We start from the raw sequence: 18,694 nt of genomic DNA on the forward strand, positions 1-18,694 counted from the left end.
GCCTGCTGCGACCCAAGTCGGACACGTCTCTGCTGTCTTTAAGCTCCTTTGAGGACAGGGATATCCACAGATGATCCCTGGTCCAGCGCTATCTATATTCTATACTCCAAATGCTAAATAACTTGTTGGGCAAATAAAACAACGGAGAGTTGGGGTTTTTCCCCCACTAAATTGTTTAGGATAGTTGGGGTTTTCTTGTTTATAACCTCCTTTGATGAGTGATGCTGTGTTGACAGACACGGCACTGAGCTTCTGAGAGCAAGCTCCGTTGAGGCTTCCCTTCGAGGCATGCAGAGGCAAAGCTCACGGTCGGCGTCTCAGCGTCAGATGCTGAGACCCCCCTCTGCCATCAGCAGCCTGATGACGGGCCTCCCCGAGCCTCTCTTCAAACTGGCTTTGTGCAAAGGCAGAATCAAGGTTGAATTACGGTCTCTGCCCGAGTGGAGCAAAAAGAAATTCAACCTATTTTTTAAAATAATGGGTATTATTTGGGGTCCTCACATGCGGCTGCGATTCAGAAAGAGTGGGATGTTGGGCCTTGAGGCGGCCCTTGAAAGGAGAAAACAAAATTAATACATGAAGAGATGGAAGACGGTAATTCAGGCTGGATGAAACCAACGAGAAAGACAAGTGGGACAAGAATGTGGAGAAATGAGGTGCTGCCCTTTGACCCTGGAAATGTGGCTTCCTGTACAGACATCAGCAGCACAGTGGCCTAATTAAGGGTATTTACAGAAGACAGCCACACTCAGACTGTCCACGGGAAATAGCCCAAATAGGCACAAGAATCCAAGAAAACCTATTTTCTTCACAGTATATGGGCGTTTTTGCACCCAGGCGGCGCAGTGGTAAAGAATCTATTTCCCAAAGCAGGAGACACGAGCTCAATCCCTGGGTCGGGAAGATCCCCTGGAGAAGGGAAAGGCTACCCACTCCAGTATTCTTGCCTGGAGAATCTCATGGACAGAGGAGCCTGGCGGGCTACAGTCCATGGGTTCACAGAGTCAGACATGACAGCAATTGAGCATGCATATGGATCTCAATGCAACCTCACGATCAAACTGAGTAAGCATCTTTAGCCAATTTTTAAAAACGGAAGGCATGTCAGAGACTATAGCCAGGATTCCTTACTTCCCCCACAGTCAGGTTAGCTCAAAGGGAAAAAATAAACTGACAAGCTAACAAACATTTGTGCACGTGCTCAGTCGCTGCAGTCGAGTCCGACTCTCTGTGACCCCGTGGACTGCAGCCCGCCAGGCTCCTTTGTCCATGGGATTCTCCAGGCAAGACCACGGGAGTGGGTGGCCACGCCCTCCTCCGGGGGGGGTCTTTGCAACCCAGAGATGAACCCGCATCGCTTACGCTTCCCGCATCAGCAGAAGAGCTCTTTACTACTAGTGCCACTGGGGGAGCCACCTGGGGGTAAACGAACATTTGCCCGCCCCAGAGCACATTACCAAGAGCTCCTTGAAGATTTTAACTTTGCATAAATGAAAGAACACAGAACAAAGACTCCCAAAGTCATCCTCCTCTCCAAACCGCCTAGAACCTGCAGCCCCAGAACCTGCAGGGGAATTATGGCCTGTGCATTTTAAAACATGCATTTATGATTATTTTTGGCTGCCCTGAGTCCTCGCTGCTGCGCATATGGGCTTTCTCTAGTTGCGGCAAGCGGGGGCTACTCCCCAGGTATGGAGCCCGGGGCTCTCACTGTGACGGCTTCTCCTGTTGCAGAGCGCGAGCTCTAGAGTGCCCGGGCCTCAGCAGCGGCAGTGTGCTTAGAGGCCCCACGGCATGCGGGCCGCTCTGGCCCAGGGATCGAACCTGTGTCCCCTGCACTGGCAGGCAGATTCTTAACCCTTAGACCACCAGGGAAGTCCCAACAGTTTTCTGCAACGTAGGAATGTGGTTCTGAACAGAAGTCTCCATCCACTGGGCCTTCATGGGTTGTGGGTGTCGTTGCCAGGCGGCTGGAAACAGCGTGTGAATAAATGGGGAAGAAGCAAGTGATTTCTAAGTCCAGAGGATCCCATCAAACAGGACTAAGTGGAGGAAAGAAAGCCAAGCTCTGCAGTTTGGCGCAGCCGCCTAGACCAGCTGCATCCGGGGACCAACCAGGAAGAGCAGATGTAAACGTCCCCGGGGCCTGCAGAGGCCTGGACACAGAGCGCCACGCCAGCCCGTCCTCCCTGGGAAAGAAAACCACTCTCAGGCCGTGTCCAGGGGTAAAGGCCCTTAAAGGCTTCACTCTTCACCTAAAACGACAGCGGCGCCAATGCCCAAATTCCTGGAGCTGGAGATGGACAGTTCCCTGACATCAGGTCAACCTCCTCCCTGGATTCAGATATGGGAAGATTCGGCCCCAGATACAACTGAACTCCACCCAGCTGGCTAAAAAGTAAACGAACATTGAATGGAGTATCCTCAAATAGCCTGGCATGTGATGGGAAGGAGATGTCAAAGGCACGCCGGCAGAAAAGCTTCCCATATTTTTAGTGCTCCGTTAACACTGGCGGCATCAGCGGGAGGCCCAGCACAGATAAGATTGTATGATTCTCGTTTTCATCGTGGAAGGCATGGAGGCCCAGAGCTGGATTAGCTGATTCCTGCAAGTTTCTCACTGAGTCAGCACCAAAGCCAAAAATAGAAATGAGGTCAGCCTCTACCTCGGTCCGTGTTTTTTCTAGGTCACTAGAGCAAGCTGGTTCCCAGCAAATATTAAATAGCTCGCCCACAGCAAATTAGCCCCTTTTATGTCCATTTCACAGATAAGGAAATCAGGCCCCGATGTTTCACTGACGTGTCACATGTCACCACTGACCTCTGTGTGCTCCTGGGAACAGAATCCAGAAATCTGAATTCCCAAGTCCTGGCTTTTGCCGCAGAACACATTCTTTCCCAAATGTCACCGGAACACTTGAGCAAGCCCCAAATCCCAGGAGTTTTGGAATTAAGTAGCTAAAGAGGAAGTGACTCCTCCATGGACATGGCTCTTGCCATCTCGCACACATTTTTTTTTTTTAAGTTTCCTAATCTTTTGTTCAGACATGAATAATCTAATATCCCACGTTATCCTGGGCACCAGAGCAGAGCAAACAGGCAGGATAAGGATTCGAATGGCTATACAATTAGCCAGTACACAGCACAATCTGCAGGCTGGCCCAATTCTTCCTCCGAGCTTTCAGCAAATCTCCACGAGGGTCACAGGGAAAGCAGAGAGCTGGGCAGGTGAGGCAAAGGTTCTTCCTGCCAGTCCTTTCGAAGCCAGACTCGGCAGCGGTGAGCGCTCGTGCACTGGGGCTCACGGCTGAAGGTGCACAGTCGAAACCAGCGAGAGGCAGGACCCCTCAGTCATCTCTTTCCCGGGACGTGCTGGAGGCAGGGTCCCAGAGGACCTGGGAGCCCACGTGAGCCCCACAGTCACGGCTACCACGGCAGCGAGAACTTGGCGTGGAGGACGAGACAGAGACGTGCGCACGACCCTACGCAAAATGTTTTGAGACAAAAACAGCTTTAACAGCTTCACTCCTGAATATCAGTGCAGTCTAACACACTAATTTAAAAAAAAGTTTATATACCAATCATGGGAGTGACTATCATTCTATCTTCAAATGAGGAAATTCAGAATTTGAGAAGAGAAACTAGCATGCTATGAAGAAGAAAGAATACACCCATGGAGAATGATCTTGGTATCAAAATTAGCCATTCTAAATTAGGCATGAAATAGAGCTTCATGCATGGAACAACTTACAAATTTTTTATCACACATCATCTACAGAAGGAGATAACGCCATAAGGAGATTTTTTAAAAATCCATAAAATGTGGGAATAGAAGAGTTTTTTAAAAATAGTATCCAATTATTTCCCTTCCTCCTAAAATACCTACAGACAAAGTTCATGATTGAAATCCAATGTTAGAATACATCATCCCCTTCAAATCTCAGTCAAACCTCCAAAAATTAATAAAGCCCCCAGGATGGCGAGGCTGAAGAAGTGAGACAGTTCTAAGGATAATACAGAAAATGTCATCATCAATAACAACAACAAAAAGCTGAAATTAACATGAAATATATCAGACTAAGCCGTCTTCAAGCATCTGACAGTCAGAGGCCCCGTGACGCCTGTTTCAACAGCCAACATGGGATCACTGCCTTTTGAGCCGAACTCTGAATCCTTTTCTCAGTTTTAAAATGATATGTTCGTGGATGGTCACCACGGACTGACGGCCAAGGAAAAGTCCTGCCCAAGCCCTGGGCCCCTCTCCACGGGGGACCGACTATGAGGGGCAGAACCGTCTACACGCGCTCGTTCACCCATCGGAAAGCAGGACACAGCCACGAAGGGTGCTGCCCGCAGAGGTCCCGCAGTGGGCGTTCGCCTCTCGGAGCTAAGCGCTTCACAGGCAGGGGTGTCTCATTCACTCAGCGCTTGGCACAGACTTGGACCATCGGTGAGTGGATGGCGAGCTAAGCAGCAGGATCACATGCACATATGAAGAGGGAGGGCTCTGTCTTCAGAGCCTAAAAGCTTTAAGACAAAGTGACACGGTTGCTGGGCAGGACGGAGTCCCTGGCCTCCCTTTCCCAATTTAAAGCCCCACGGGCACCATAGAGCCTGGAACCACCACTGGCCAAAGAGGAAACAGGAGGAGAGAGCCGTGGGCGGGATGGGACACTGAGTCAGCTCTTTGGGGCCTTGAGACTTCAATGTCCAAGCAAGGCTGCGAATAACTGAGGGAACTAAAGTATGTGAGTTTGGAGCCAGCGCTCACCAAGCACTCAGTGCTGTGGAAGCGATTTCGGAACACGGGTCACAGTCAATGGGGGACTTCGGGGCTGAGCCAAAAATTCCACAAGTCCGATTCCTGGAGCCCAGCAACCATCAGACATCTGCAGGATCATTTCCTGAATGCCGATGCTGCTGGGAAAGTGGTGGGAAGGCGAGGCTGGGGGTCACGGGGTCATGGAAAAACTGCGGGACGAGGCCCCACTGAGCTTCATCACACCAGGAAGCTGGACATTATGGCAGAAATCCTGCCACTGCTGCAGCGGGGAGAGAAGGGCACATGCACGAGCAGAAGCCTGAAAGGGCCTGGTTTTCCTCAGAGGAAGACGAGAACACTGACTCTCCTCAGCACCATCAGACATACACCCGGAACCTTAAAAGAATGAGTATGTCAACTTAACGCAGGCCACGTTTAGGGGAGGGAAGGATCAGGAGTCTGGTGTTAGTCGATGCAAACGACTATACAGGATGGATAAGTAACACGGTGCTACTGTACGCCAGGGAACTGTGCTCTAATCTGAAGATAAACCACAGTGGAAAAGAATATTTAAAAGCATGTGTATATATAGCGACTCAACAATATATGTATAAATGAATCACCTTGCTGTACAGCAGGCATTAACACATTGTAAATCAACCACACTTCAATTAGAAAGACTGAAAAACAGGCTGTCAGACTCTGTGACCCCAGGGATAAACAGTCCATGGAATTCTCCAGGCCAGAATACAGCAGTGGGCAGCCTTTCCCTTCAGGGGATCTTCCCAGCCCAGGGATCGAACCCAGGTCTCCTGCATTGCAGGCAGATTCTTTACCAGCTGAGCCACCAGGGAAGCCCAAAAACACTGGAATGGGTAGCCTATCCCTTCTCCAGGGATCTTCCCAACCCAGGAATCAAACCAGGGTCTCCCGCATTGCAGGCAGATTCTTTACCAGCTGAGCTACAAGGGAAGCCCATAAAAATAGGCTACATTCCTTTAAATATAACCGAAGACGGTTTCAAACGTCTTCTCTATCATTATTGCTATTTCATGCATTTAACATTTTAATATTAAACTGCATGCGTGCTAAGTCACTTCAGTCGTGTCCGACTCTTTTCGACCCCATGGACTGTAGCCCTCCAGGCTCCTCTGTCCATGAGATTTTCCAGGCAAGAATACTGCAGTGGGTTGCCGTTTCCTTCTCCCAATATTAAGTTAGGAAAGCGTAAAACCCTCCTGCACCCAGAGTGTGGCTTCATCTTGTTTGTCTTCTTCCCCAGTGTCATTTTCGCTCTCCAGGTTCGCTGCTCTTTCGCTCGAGACAGTCGGTAGGAGGCTCTCGGTGTAGTTGTCTCCGCCGGCTCGGAGGGGATATGCCAGGAGCTTGAGCAGTCACACACGGGGGTGGGGACATGACTGCATTCCCCGTCTTTCCACATGCAGAGGATGAGAAGAGTCAGAGAGGTGTTAAACAGGAAAAAGGGCTCCTGCGTCCACGGCCTTCACGTTCCGTGAGATCCAGCCTCTTTCCTAAGAGCCTCCTGAGCCCACTCAGTCCCTTCTCACCTTCGAGGCTGGTTTGGGCAAACAGACCCTACGTGGCCCCGCATCACACGTGCCTCGACATTCCTCTTTGGCCACCATCAGGCCAGTGGTGACGTGCTCTCAAAGACTCTGGAAGCTGCAGATACTCAGGTTTGTATGAAAAGTGCGTTTTCCAGTCGTCATGTATGGATGTGAGAGTTGGACTCTGAAGAAAGCTGAGTGCCAAAGAATTGATGCTTTTGAACTGTGGTGTTGGAGAAGACTCTTGAGAGTCCCTTGGACTGCAAGGAGATCCAACCAGTCCTTCCTAAAGGAGATCAGTCCTGCATGTTCACTGGAAGGACTGATGCTAAAGCCAAAACTTCAATACTTTGGCCACCTGATGCGAAGAGCTGACTCACTGGAAAAGACCCTGATGCTGGGAGGGATTGGGGGCAGGAGAAGGGGACGACAGAGGATGAGATGGTTGGATGGCATCACCGACTCAATAGACATGAGTTTGGGTGAACTCCAGGAGTTGGTGATGGACAGGGAGGCCTGGCGTGCTGCAGTTCATGGGGTCGCAAAGAGCTGGACACGACTGAGCGACTGAGCTGAACTGAACTCATGAAAAGCGGGACAGACACAGTGCCGAGGTTCAGGAGACGGAGCTGACTGGGGGCACAGCAAGTCGTCGGAAAGCCTTCCTCTCTCAGCTGACACGTGGACCGCAGCTCCGACGCTGGGGTCTCCGCCCCAGGGCTCTTGAGCAGACACTCCCAGCCCCTGGAGCTGTGTCCATCCAATGGACAAGGGCCGCCCACACCCAGCGGGTGGGTCAGCAGCTCCACGCTGCCCACTGACATGGCGCTAGCACAGAAGTCTCCCCAAGAGGCCGTGTTCAAGGGTAGGTTTCCGCTGGATAAACCCCGATCTGGAAACACTATTTGAGCCCATGATGAATTCTGGCACAATTCTGGGAATTTCAACATAGCTGTGAAAGTCGGTCGCTAGCGCTAAGCTCAAATCATATGTAATATGAAACAAGCAGAGCGGCAATCACGGAGGAAACACACAATAAATGTTATTGATCAGTCAACACTTGCCAAGAAATAAAGCTGTAGATACTTTCTGATCTACCGAAATCTACTCTGCATGTCACGGGCTGAGGAAAAAAACGAATTATAAAGAGTTCTTCATAAAACACTTTCTAAAGAACCATTCCTCAACCCAAGAGTAACTTGAAGGAGCCCTGAGTGCCTTGTTACTATAAACAATTTAATAACTCTTCCCCAAAAGCCAGCTAAAAGCAAACTTTCCAGCTTCGCTGATCCAGTTAAAAACTTACTAAAACGACAGACAACTTGAGGGCTGACAAATTGTTGGTGGCAAAAAACTTGAAATTTTCCAAAGGTTCTTAGGACTCATAAATAAATTCCAGAACTTCTCCATCATAAGAGCCGAGTATCAGCGATGGTAGACAAAGATTAAAGCTGTCAGCAGTGGCAAGGGTCTTTAAAAGCAAATATTTTCTTCATTAATTTGTCTCAGGCTCTTTCTGAAAAAAATCAGCCTAAAACACTTTTGTTAATTCTTACTCCAAAGCAGTAATCTGCTCGAAATATTTTAAGTATAAATAGTTAAAGTCATTCCCCCAAGTAGTCAGCTTCCTAAATTAGAAAGAAAAGAAAAATATTTTGATAAGGTCTTTCCAAAGTCTGGTGGGTGTATTCCATCAAATCATGTGTATACATTTCCAGTTAATCTTTAATCGATAGCTCATCCACTTTACCATCAGACAGCAGAGTCCGGTTTCCACTGCGCTTCCTCATGCTCTATTAATACATTCAAATTTAAATGGGAAGGTTCGATGTCTTGATGAGTTTTCCTGTGGACCCCGGTCCAATAACCCTCCACTCACATCCATCATCTTCTGGGCTTCAGCCTAAGTCCAGGCTCTCCACCACCTCCCAGGCCCAAACAGTGCTCATTCCCTATCCCCCACCATCCCTTAGCATCCCAGCACATCCACGGAATCTCAGCTAAACATCCCTTCATTGAGGTTGTTGTTGTTCAGCGGCTAAGTCGTGTCTGACTCTTTGCGACCCCATGGAATGCAGCACGCCAGGCATCCCTGTTCTTCACTATCTCCCGGAGCTTGCTCAAACTCATATCCATTGAGTCAGTGATGCCATCCAACCATCTCGACCTCTGTTGCCCCTTTCTCCTCCTGCCCTCAATCTCTCCCAGCATCAAGGTCTTTTCCAACAAGTCAGCTCTTCCCATCAGGTGGCCAAAGAACTCCTAAACACAAAGCAATTTGAAGGCAACTTTTACACCTAATCTATGACATTAAATTAAGAAACAGTAAAGGAACCACGAGTACATCATGCAAAATACTGGGCTGGATGACTCACAAGCTGGAATCAAGATTGCCAGGAGAAGTATCAACAGTCTCAGATATGCAGATGACACCACCCTAATAGCAGAAATGGAAGAGAAAATAAAGAGCCTCTTGATGAAAGTGAAAGAGGAGAGTGAAAAAGCTGGCTTTGAACCCAACATTCAAAAAGCTAAGATCGTGGCCTCCAGTCCCATTACTTCATGGCAAATAGATGGGGAAAAAGTGGAAACGGTGACAAATTTTATTTTCTTGGGCTCCAAAATCACTGCAGATGGTGACTGCAGCCATGAAATTAAAAGATGCTTGCTTCTTGGAAGGAAACCTATGACAAATCTAGACAGATATGAAAAAGCAGAGACATCACTTTGCCAACAAAGGTCCGTAGAGTCAAAACTATGGTTTTTCTAGTAGTCATGTATGGATGTGAGAGTTGAACCATAAAGAAGGCTGAGCACCGAAAACTTGATGCTTTCAAACTGTGATTAGGTGGAGAAGACCCTTGAGAATCCCTTGAACAGCAAGGAGATCCAACCAGTCAATCCTAAAGGAAATCAACCTGAATACTCATTGGAAGGACCGATGCTGAAGCTGAAACTCCAATACTTTGGCCACCTTATGCGAAGAAGTGACTCATTGGAAAAGACCCTGATGCTGGGAAAGATTGAAGGCAGGAGAAGGGGGCAGCAGAGGACGAGATGGTGGATGGCATCACTGACTCAACACACATGAGTCTGAGCAAGCTCCAGGATATAGTGAAGGACAGGGAGGCCTGGCGTACTGCAGTTCACGGGATCGGGATCCCAAGTGGATACGACTTAGCGCCCGAACAAGAAAGCCCCCAAGGGCTCTGGCTTTCTGCCACTAGAGGGCGCTGTGGGTCCACACTTCCCCCATCAATATTTCCCCCAGTAGACCCTGAAAGCATTCAGCCTTTTTTTCTTAAATATTCATTATCTTAATATACTAATGTTAAATATTTAGTGCCACTGAAGATATCAGTGCAGACACAGCTAAGAGAAATCATTTTTTATAAGCCTGCGACACAGATCACTACGGGAATGAATTTTAATTTGAATTTAAAAATGTAATTACAAAAAAAGAGTGGATATGTACAGATGATTCACTCTGCTGTACAGCAGAGACTAACAGAGCACTGGAAATCAACTATACTTCAGTTAAAAAATGTAACTAAAATTAAATATAAAACTAGTAACCTGAACACTGAGCCTATTAAGTAACATAAATGCTGTGACCCTAGAAATAACGTGAATTGTGGATGTTTTACAGACTGCTTTCTGCACCCATTTTTTAAACCCAGAATCTAACAATAATACAAGGGGAATCTAACAATAACACAGGGTGGGGGAGTAAATTCAGCTTTGTAAATGATTGGAAATAGTACATTTTGAAACAATTAAATTCTGCAGAACAGGTACAAATATGGTAGTAAGAGGTCTCTAAGAAACAATTTCTAAATATCCAACTGCTGGTAAAATTTATTTGAAGAGTCTTCTCTGGCCCTTCTACTATCAGTTTATAGGAAATACATACTTGAGATCATTTAACCCATTCTCTTGATTTTTGTCATTTAGAAAGGGGGGAAAAATCCAACCAGATTTTAAGAGCTCCCCAAGAGGTAACATGGGGTACTCTTGAAAATCAAAATCAGGAATGCTTCTGCCTAAACCTATGACTTTACAATCAGTACAGACTTAAAACTTTAAAAGCAGAACAGTAGTACGGATAAAAGAGGCCCGACAGCAGCTTGGAGGTTCACTGAGCTGGCGGCCCTGGGAGGCTGTGTGCTGCGCACTGCAGGCAGAAGGAGGCAAGATCTACCTACAGCTGGGGACTGGCCTGGCAGGGGCGGGCCTTGCCTCAAGTGCCCAGAGTGGCACAAAGCCACCTTGGCGGGGCCTCAGAGGCCTCAGGGGGCTGAGAACCTGCCGGCAACACTGCACCTTCACCAGCACTAGTGCCTCTTCAGTGTTAAAAGTCCCCTGTTCTCGTGCTCACTCGCCTTTATCAGAATCCTGTGTCCTAACTTACAGACTGTGGGGGAGGAGGGAGCCTGAAGGAACACAATTGTTGCAAACAAAATAACAACGGGAGGTCAGGAGCTTTTGGAGTTTAGACAAGGAAAAATGCATCACTTTTCTCAAAAAGACGCTTACCCTGAGGCTTAAAGACAGGCACTGTATGTCATCACCAAATTTTAGGAATGCCAATTAGTACACAATGTCTAAACGGTCCTTGGAGGGTTTTCTTGTTACCAGCGCTAAGGATGTTATTAAGTTGAACTTGAAAATGAACGTGGGTGTGTGACAAGGTTCTGGAAGTGCGTGCATCCTGAACAGAATTAGGGCACATAAAAGTCAGGAAATGCCACAATCTAGGTCAGGGAGGGCTTTTTTTAAAGTCTGTGCTAACAGTAAATATGAAAAATGCAAAAGGACTATTCTGACAATAACAATCATCATTACTAACACAAAAGGCATGCAAGGTGTTCTTTAGGGTTAACCTTTAGAGGAACTGCCAATTGGCAATGAAGAAAATGTTTTCTTAAAAAAACGTTCAATGCATTTATCTATTAAAGCTGGGTTTTAGAGGTACCCTACCAGGGGCATTCCCTGGGCCCCCACACCCGGCACAGAGAGCACACAGTAGGTGCTCGCTAAATATTTTCATGAGTGAGTAAGGAAACAAAATGTTTAAGGTTCCAAAGAAGTAATACAAACCAACCCAGAGAGCGCAGGTTTAGGGATTCCATGTCTAACCTGACCACAAAATAGGCGCCTCTGCCCCAGGTGAGTGAGCGGAGCTTTGGGGAGCCCTACTCTGCAGTCTCATGCTTAACTGATGATGCCGTGTGACGAGGAAGAACTCCGACTTAGGAAGCAAAAGATTTCAGTCCTGGCTGGAGCATCGATCACATGGACTCCCTGAAAACCCGTGTCGCCCTCTTAAGATAGGACCCTGCCTCTGCCCCTTTCCCATGGGATCTCCTAAGAGTCAGATTTGGTTTGATGGAGTTTTCAGAGTGACCCTGCATTGCCTCAAACACTGAACAAATGTTTACAAATCAGGCCCTCCTGACAGTGGTCCATTTAAACACATCCCTTTTGCTTCTGTCTTTAAGCTTCCATGTCTGTGAGGTCCACGGCGTTTCCTATACGGCCACAAAGTATTTTAAAAGAGAATGAAAATGCAGTGTCGGTCTCTTTTTTGATGCTATCGGTCATGACCCAAGAATTATCTCATTCTTGTTTTTGTGGCTAAATTTAACGTAGGAAACTCAGCATTTCTTGAGTATTTAGCAAAACATGACAGGTGTGGGAAATTCCTCCCTTATCTTATGCACAGGGTTTCTCGGTTTTTCCTTAATGAGCATGTTTGCTAGTAATTCCTTTCGAGGCCAGGGCATCATATTTACTCTCTGGTGTCAGCCTGAGTCCTTCTGAGGCCAGCACGTCACCAGCTCATCCCACTGAGATGACGGAGGCCCCGGGACCCTCCTCTTCTGTGTATTCCGTGAGGACCTGAGGAACACGTATTCAGATGCCTCAAATGATTTCCTTTCCCTCCAACCAAGCTCCCTGACTGTTATCACATGGCTAATAACACTTGCCCCAACATGCTGCAATAATGTCAAGACTTCATTAATCAAGATCAGAACAGGGCCAAGGAGGTTAAGACATGACGAATCGATTCCGCATGTAATGCAACACAGCACGGGCCAGGCTTGGGTTTCACAAAACCGATTAGCACAGCCTCCTCAATGAGAAAGAGCCATGCTAACGATCCTCATTAATAACCGAATTTTAACCTGTTTTCAGTAAAGAGCACAGTATGTTTTAAAACATATGGTGCCTTCAGGAAAGAAATGGAGCATGATGTTGAAGGCAATTTTTTGGTCAAGAATGATTTGAAAACTGAATAGTTAGTAAAAGCATTGGTGTTGTCATTCAGTTGCTAAGTTGTGTCCAACTGTTTTGGGACCCCATGGACTGGAGCCCACCAGGCTCTTCTGTCCGTGGGATTTCCCAGACAAGACTAATGGAGTGGGTTGCCATTTCCTTCTCCAGAGGATCTTCCCAATCCAGGGATCGAACTCACGTCTCCTGCATTGGCAGGGGGGTTCTACACCACCACTGAGCTACCAGGGAAGCCCCAGAAAAAGCATATGATTGCACAATCAATCCCAAATAAGGGTGCATAAATTAACACAACAAATAGCTCCTTCTTAAATACTTACAAAGAGCCTTCACTTTAATGTGTTCACAAAATCAGCAGTGTGTTTTCAAAAGATAATGTGGGCACACGTTTTTACCCAGGGGCATGGCCAAATTATTAAAAAATTTAAATGAGCAGTATCTTATTTAATGCTATTTTACTGTGTTTATTTTTCAGAGGCGTTTAAGGTTCAATTTATATGACAGTTTCCTGTTTTCTTAATTCTAAGATACTTAATGCCAACAGATTAAAACATTACACTCTTTGGCTAGGAGCTAAATTGCTGAAACAGGCAAATCACATTATAGTCTGTAAATTAGGAGATATTAATGTTCCCATAAAAAAACAGAGAACAGATTATAGAGTATTAAAACTGTGTGACATTTTCCCATGTATCCTGTATTTAAATTTAACAAATCAACTTGAAGACAGATGACCCAGTGGATAAGTGTGTTAGAGAAAGACAGACAGGATGGAAGGAGGGGGAAGGGGGTGCTTGAAGGTCAGACCCAACCTCTGGCCATGCTCCTTCACATTCTGCAAGGGGGTCTGTGTCATCCAGCAGAACCACAGGGGCAATTTCTCTTTGGCCACAGGAGGCTGATCAGTCAAGCACCCTGAGGTGGCCTTCCCTTCTCTCTCCTACTCCAGATATGAAATTGCCAACTTTGTAAAAACTCCTAGGCTCCCACAAGAATTCCAAGCCAGGGGGAGCCCCGCAGACATTCCAAGAGGACAAACAGGCTTCCAAACTCAACGATTCTCTGCGGGGAGGACCAGCACCTACAGGGAGAGATGGCTGAGAAGCAACCAGCTCACAGCTACTTGATGTTCCACGCCAACGGACCGCAGCTGACCACCTGGGTGCAGAATCTCAGAGGAACAAATATGACAGGGACAGGGAGCTGGCCCTACCCCAGGGGCTCGTGAAGAGCCTCATGGAGCGCGCCCAGCCTCCCGGCTCCCTCCCTCTGCCCCAGAAGCAGAGCCTAGCCTGGCGACCTCAGGCTCCGGGTGCAACGTTGGGGTCACCCACGGGGAAGGGGTCTGGAAAGCGGGACGAGGTGGGACAAGGTGGGACGAGGGGACAGACACCGCTCCCTGCGGCCACACACTCACAGCTAACACCGTGCAAGTGTCCTGAGACTTTTAAAAACAGAAAAAAGGGAGGGGAAGACCCAGGGGACTCAAGAACTGCTACCTTTCACATCAGCAGGCTGGAGAAGTGAATGAGGAAGGCGCGGGAGCCAAACGCCATGAATCACATTCCTGCCCTCTCGGCATACATCACTGAGAAAGCATTCGAGGCTGAGGACATGTCTGCCTGAAAAGTGCCAGCCCGTTAAGGCCTGACCTTCCGCGCGCAGATCAAGGGAGCCTCTGACCTTGACTGCATACCAGCAAGGCCCAGTGGTGCTCTGACTGCATACCACGGCTCCTGGTAAATTACGCTTTAGAAAGGGCAGCATGGCAAAGCTGTACGAACCCCTAGCCTCTACAGGGCAGCCCTGAAATCAGAGACAGTAGATGCGTGGATTCTGAAAGTTTAAGAGCTCCGAGTCCACCTTCTCCCTGTTGGAGATTTAGATCAAAATGCCAAGACTCCTTTTCAGGTTGAAAAACCCATCCCAATCACAAGGACCCAGATGAACACAGCTGCCATGAGCCAGATCCTTAGAGGGCCAGCCCATGAGAGGCAGGTCCGGCATCGGAGAAGCTGCTCGGGACACACACCCCCGCCCCACAAAAGGCTGGGCTCCCTGGGACCCTCTCTGAATCCACACTGCTCTGGGTGCCTCCCACCGACCGCTTCAGATAGCATGGCTGCCTCTTCTCTTCAAGTTGTCTGGGCCCCCACCCCACCGGCTCTAACGTCACCCTCCTGACTTGGTCCCCTGGAGTCCCCATCACATCCCGGAAGAGTCTTGGGCAGCGACCTCCAACATTGCCCATGAAGAGAGAGGAAAAGCCCCCCGGCTAGAAGCCCAACTGGACCACAGGGGACAGAGGGGTTGGGGGTTGGGGTGGGGGAGGGATCTAGGCAACAAGGGTGTGTGCACATGTGTACACGCCTGTGTGGGGTGTGTGTGCACGGAAGCAGGGGAGATACGGGGGGGAAGGCAGGCCCCAGGGACGTGCAGCAGGGACGCAGCACGGAAGAACAGGTGCGCCCGTGCAGATGCTCAGCCTGGGGGGCACGTGGCCTGGGGGGTGGGGCAGATGGGCAGAGCTCCAGAGAAGGACAGAGGAGAGCCATGTGGCCTGCGTGGGGAGGCGGGTGAATGCCAGGAGCCAAGGTGGAGGGCACCGGAGCATCTTCAGAGCCCTGGGGGTAGGGACGCGGCCCCCAAGACCTCAGCCCCAGCGCCCACCCCCAAAGCCCGGATCCACGGGGCCCTGGAAAACCGAGGCATCAGTGGGGACCCGCATCCAGCGTCTTTAAAACAGAGTATCGCTCTGCTCATGATCCCAGATGTTCTTCCGAAAGTTACTGTTAGCTTTTCTGGAAGTTTTCCTCCAGCCGTAGATCACGTCTGCCCCAGCAGGCAGGGCGTTCCACGAGCTGTCAAGTCAGGGCCTCCTACAAGAACGGGGCATCCAGCAGCCAGAGCGGGGAGGAGCCCGGGAGCCGGGCCACCTCCCGAGACGGGGGGTCGCGGCCTCCACGGCACACCCAGAGCCCAGCCTGTGTGGTCCAGAGTCAGACGAGGTACTAGAGCCTCCGTACTGGGACTGAGACAGCAAACCGCGGGGGTGCCGGCTCCCGCCTGGGGAGGGGCAGGGCCCAAGGCTCGCCACCCAGGGCAGCCATGGGGGGAGGATTTGAACAGCAACACCCGTGAGGAGCAGGTGGACGTCTGATGGAGCAGAGACCGCGTCACTCCCGGGCCTCCCGGGTCCAGAGACAGAGGGTCTGCAAACAAGGTTCATCCACGTACCTCCCGCCCTCGCGTGTGAGACGCAGAGCAGCTGGGAGAGGCCCTGCTTAGAAAAGAGAGATGACCAAGGGCCCATCCCACCCTGTAAAGACATAAGGTTTCGACAAGGAAGTGAGAAGTCTCGAGGAGCAGGACACAGCTATCCACGGCCTTTCCCATAGTGCCCGATCTTCCACCACAAGTCAGGGCAAACGTGATTATAAAAACAGGCGATCAAGACGGGAGCCCCGCTCACGTGTCCTGAGCCTGGGAGCTGCACTCCACTGTTGGCTGCTGGGAAGCTCAGAGTCCCCGTCCCTGACCAGCTCGGCTCCAGCCCCCACGGGCTCACCCTGGTGGCTCTGCTTTCTCTGCCCCCTCAGGGCTCACAGCAGAACGCTCAGGGCAGGGTGACTGCTGCCGCTGCCTGTCCCTGGGGCTGGCACGTCGGTAAGGACGGGTGCCAGCCACCCTCTAGATCCATCAGCTTGCAGCCACTGATGGGCAGAACCTCAACAAGACTCCTGGAATGGAGGCGGGCGGGGGACAGGAGACCCAGGCAGCTCACTGCATCCACCGTGGACGGACTGAGCTCCTTTACTACCTTGGGAAAACCATTTCCCAGTCAAGTGTTTATCCAGATACTACAGGCCTCAGAGCTCACACCAACCAACCGAGAGCCAGGGCTTTCTCACCTGTGATCAGTGAACCAACGCAGGACGTCAGCTGCCACAATGAACACCCACTCATGAAAAAAAAAAAAAACTGTGCACAAATCCTCAAGCTCTAACAAAGACAAGTGGGAGAGAATCCCATCTCTCATTCGTCACTAGGAGTGTCTTCCCGCTCGTCGTAGGTTGGTCTACAGAGCACAACCGTATTCAGATGAAGGCGACCCGAGAGGGACTTCAAACCGGGAAGGTTGTGCGGATGGCATTTCAGGGAGGAGGTGAGAACTGAGAGCTGATTTCCGAGTGGAGAGACCCAGAGTCAGCTGGACTCGGGGCCAGATAAGCATGATGCTTTTTCAAAGCCACGTGGCTGTGGAGGCAGGCCACGCCACCCGTGCACAGAGCGTGCACGGGAGACGTTCACATCTCTACGGGGCTTGTTGAAGGGAAAATAGGACCCTGTGGCGCCCGGTCCCCAGGGCCATCCGGTCCCCTTGTTTCCTCTAAGTCCTCCTTCGTTTAGTCATGCATTGCATCAAGCCACCCCAGGAGGATGGGGCTCTGTGACGCCGTTTCTGGGTGCGGTTCTCCAAGCCCAGGCAGCAGTCATCCCATGTTTTGTGCCAGACGGAACCGCATTTCACTGGCTTGTGACCTTCCACCAGCAAACAGGAGGAAAATCCACAGCACGGCTGTGGTTCATCAGAGTCGACGATGACTCTTTGATCTTGAATTAAAACATGCAGTATTTTGCTCCTTCTAGAAGAAAGCTAAGTTCCTGCCGACCACTGTTTGGTCAGGATCCTGTTTACAAAAAAATAACGTTTTCTATTAAGAGTCAAGACGAGGACGGTCAGGGCCGGGCACCGCTGATGACAGCATCCACTCACACGAGCAGTTCTGGGCTTTAAAGGACATGAGATTCCACTCAAGACCTTTAATTTTGAAATTAAAAGACGCTTACTCCTTGGAAGGAAAGTTATGACCAACCTAGATAGCATATTCAAAAGCAGAGACATTACTTTGCCAACAAAGGTTCGTCTAGTCAAGGCTATGGTTCTTCCAGTGGTCATGTATGGATGTGAGAGTTGGACTGTGAAGAAGGCTGAGCGCCAAAGAATTGATGCTTTTGAACTGTGGTGTTGGAGAAGACTCTTGAGAGTCCCCTGGACTGCAAGGAGGTCCAACTAGTCCATTCTGAAGGAGATCAGCCCGGGGATTTCTTTGGAAGGACTGATGGTAAAGCTGAAACTCCAGAACTTTGGCCACCTCATGCGAAGAGTTGACTCATTGGAAAAGACTCTGATGCTGGGAGGGATGGGGGCAGGAGGAGAAGGGGACGACAGAGGATGAGATGGCTGGATGGCATCACTGACTCGATGGACGTGAATCTGGGTGAACTCCGGGAGTTGGTGATGGACAGGGAGGCCTGGCGTGCTGCGATTCATGGGGTCGCAAAGAGTCGGACACGACTGAGCAACTGATCTGATCTGATTCCATCTCAACGTGGAACGAAGATCAACTCACTCTTTTGTGAAGCTGCACTGGATGAGGTCATTCCAAGTACAGTCACAGATCCATAAAGGTAGAAGTTTTATGATTAAAATCTATCTCCAGTGTAACAGGTCTCAGAAGCAGAGGGCGAAGGGGCAGACTTTATGTAATGGAGAGAAACAGGACAGATGAGGTGGATGCTGGGGGAGGTGTGGCTCATGGTCCCCTCCGTGGTGCCCAAGAGGGACATTCCAGCGACATCCACGCCCAGGGAGATGTGTGCGTGAAGGATAAAAGAAAACCACTAGGCATGGATCTGCTCTTAATGGCTTCCCCACGGCATATGGTTGATACTTCACTCTTGATTCAGGCATAGTTTTTTAAAATCCACCCCCCCTTTTTTTTAACAAAGAACTATCAAGAAGACAAAAGTAGGTAAATGTGGAAACCCACACTGATTCTCACGATGACTCTGCCAGATGATGATTCATGTCCAGTATGTGGAAATAGGAAATAGGAGACATCTGGAAAAAATCTTGGACTGCAAGACACCAGGGAAAACATGGAAAAGGAAAGAGTCTGCATTAACCCATCTACCCAGCACACAGGAAGAGAAGTGAGCCATCAGAGTCCGGGGCGGACACCTTGACCCCAGGGCGATTAAAGTGGGCACTTAGGGTGTTGAA

The 18,694-nt window shown here is 49.4% G+C and overlaps 1 protein-coding gene across 2 annotated transcripts in view; it reads right to left on the minus strand.

The window, feature by feature from the left end:
- Nucleotides 1-18,694, minus strand: part of COL4A1 (collagen type IV alpha 1 chain) — a 131,458-nt gene that overhangs the window by 51,588 nt on the left and 61,176 nt on the right. The window lies entirely within an intron of this gene.

Source organism: Bos indicus, chromosome 12 (genome assembly GCF_029378745.1).
Source record: "Bos indicus isolate NIAB-ARS_2022 breed Sahiwal x Tharparkar chromosome 12, NIAB-ARS_B.indTharparkar_mat_pri_1.0, whole genome shotgun sequence".
Classification (NCBI taxonomy): Eukaryota; Metazoa; Chordata; class Mammalia; order Artiodactyla; family Bovidae; genus Bos; species Bos indicus.